Source organism: Perognathus longimembris, chromosome 9, assembly GCF_023159225.1.
Source record: "Perognathus longimembris pacificus isolate PPM17 chromosome 9, ASM2315922v1, whole genome shotgun sequence".
NCBI lineage: Eukaryota > Metazoa > Chordata > Mammalia > Rodentia > Heteromyidae > Perognathus > Perognathus longimembris.
In genome coordinates this window covers 10,991,932-10,994,643 of record NC_063169.1, presented here as the reverse complement: position 1 = coordinate 10,994,643, position 2,712 = coordinate 10,991,932, and positions in this window count along the sequence as shown.

Genomic DNA, 2,712 nt, shown 5'->3' with positions numbered 1-2,712 from the left:
GGATGTAGAAAATTCTGTTCCACCTGTGCTCAAAGTTTTCTCATTCCACACCTCATATTGAGGTGCCAGACTTTGAAGTCAGGCCCCACCACGTGAACCCCATTTTAGAATCGAACCCTGAGCCAATCAGATTTGTACCTGTGTTCTAATCTTGCTCGCACAGCTGATTGTTATAACCTTGTTCTTTGCCTTTATAAGCCCTGTGTAATCACAGCTCGGGGCTTCCTCCTAACCTCCGCTGTGTCTGTGGGTAGGACGAGGCCCGAGTTGGCAGCTCGTTAAATAAAGCCTTGCCTTGCTTTTGCATTTCGGAGTGTCTGAATCTCGGTGGTCTTCTTGGGGGTGGTCTTGCAACTTGGCACAACATTTGGGGGCTCGTCCGGGATAGCCCCAGAGACCCCGAGATCCCAGACTCCGAAGGTAAGAAAACAGCGCTGTTCATTTGTCTTGTCCTGTAATTTGTCTGTCTGTTTTGCTTTTGCTTATACTTGTAGGGCGCGAGTCAGTTTGGTTTTTGGCCGGAACTGACCAGGAGGGCCTCCTAAACGAGACTCAACCCGCCCACCTTGTACTTGGGGCTGCTCCTTCTGCTTATCTGGCAGGAGGTTGTGGGCCAACTCGGGTCCACTCCTTCTGCACCCTTGCAGGAGGTTGTGGGCCAACTCGGGTCCACTCCTTCTTGCAGGAGGTTGTGGGCCAACTCGGGTCCATTCCTTCTGCACCCTTGTAGGAGGTTGTGGGCCAGCTTGGGAGATCTCCAACTCGTAACTCGGGTCCACTCCTTCTGCACCCTTGCAGGAGGTTGTGGGCCAACTCGGGTCCACTCCTTCTTACAGGAGGTTGTGGGCCAACTCGGGTCCGTTCCTTCTGCACCCTTGTAGGAGGTTGTGGGCCAGCTTGGGAGATCTCCAACTCGTAACTTTTCTTAGGCCTGTGTGTTTTCCTCCTTTTGTATTAATTATTTTGTTTTTGTAGCCTTTTGGAAGAAATTTGGAAGTAAAATTGTCCTAAATAATTATTGCAAAGTGAGAAAAGGAGAATTATGGCTACCAAAATGTTTAATTGCCATTACTCAAAGCCCTGACTGGCAGTGAGAATTTTAAGCTCATACATCTGTTTAGTAAAGAAAGCTTGTAGACCTGAGATTGTGTCCTTATTGAGATCTGTTAAAGGCCTGTCAGCTTGCCAATGCCCCCAATCAACAGATTACTAAAGGAGCTCGCCTCTGTGGGAATAGGCCAGGTGTGTATTGGGAAGTAGATTTCACAGAAATTACAAATATTTGCTAGTTTTTGTAGACACCTTTTCAGGATGGGTTGAAGCCTATCCAACAAAGCATGAGACTGCGAATGTAGTGGCTAAGAAGATCCTGGAAGAAATCCTACCCAGGTATGGCTTCCCATCCACCATTGGGTCAGACAACGGACAGGCTTTCGTCTCAAAAGTAAGCCAGGGAATAGCTGCAGCACTGGGGACGGATTGGAAATTGCATTGTGCTTATAGACCCCAGAGTGCAGGACAGGTAGAGAAAATGAATTGGACTCTAAAAGATATGATTCTGCTTCTGTCCCTACCCCCCATTTATTCAGACCAGGGGACTGAAATCCTAAGAACCACGGTGGAAGGAACCCTAGACGGCATCACCACTTGGGTTCATTGCTTCCATGCCAGGCCAGCTGACCCCTTTGCCCTGGATGACAACTACCGTGGTGGAACATGGGAGGTCTCCAAGCACCCAACTCAGCCGCTTTGCCTTCGTCTCAAGACTGAGACTAAGGTTATAGGTTCCTGGCTAGGTAAGGTCTACGCCCCTGAGTCAGCCTGAAGAAGTTACAGAAGATGGATGATCTTCACCCATCAGCCCCCCTTTAAAATCAAGGGACCAGAGTTGTTTTTGGGAAGATGAGGCAGGATAAACTAGAGGCATGCAAAACAGAGGTATAGAGACTATTCTTGTAAGAAATGGTGACAGGCCCTTTGGTTACTACATTGGGCCCTACTGGCCCATGCCTTACCTCTGTCATCCCCTAGACATGCAAGCCATTGAAATGGACAGAATGGAGCCATGATTGGCTCCCAAGGTACCAAAAAGAAAAAGGGGGAAATGAGGTGCCAGACTTTGAAGTCAGGCCCCACCACGTGAACCCCATTTTAGAATCGAACCCTGAGCCAATCAGATTTGTACCTGTGTTCTAATCTTGCTCGCACAGCTGATTGTTGTAACCTTGTTCTTTGCCTTTATAAGCCCTGTGTAATCACAGCTCGGGGCTTCCTCCTAACCTCCGCTGTGTCTGTGGGTAGGACGAGGCCCGAGTTGGCAGCTCGTTAAATAAAGCCTTGCCTTGCTTTTGCATTTCGGAGTGTCTGAATCTCGGTGGTCTTCTTGGGGGTGGTCTTGCAACTTGGCACAACAATATTGCATATAGCATCGCTTTTCAGACTCACATTAACAAGTTATTTCTTAGCCCGGCACCTATGGCTCACACCTGTAATTCTAGCTACTCAGGAGGCTGAGACCGGAGGATCATGGTTCAAAGCCTGGGCAAGAAAGTCTGTGAGACTCTTATCTCCAATTAGTCACCAGAAAACCAGAAGTGGCTCAAGTGGTAGAGCACTAGCCTTGAGCTGAAGAGCTCAGGGACAGCACCCTGGCCCAGAGTTCAAGCCCCACGACCAACAACAACAACAAAAAGTTATTTCTTGTTAATGTTA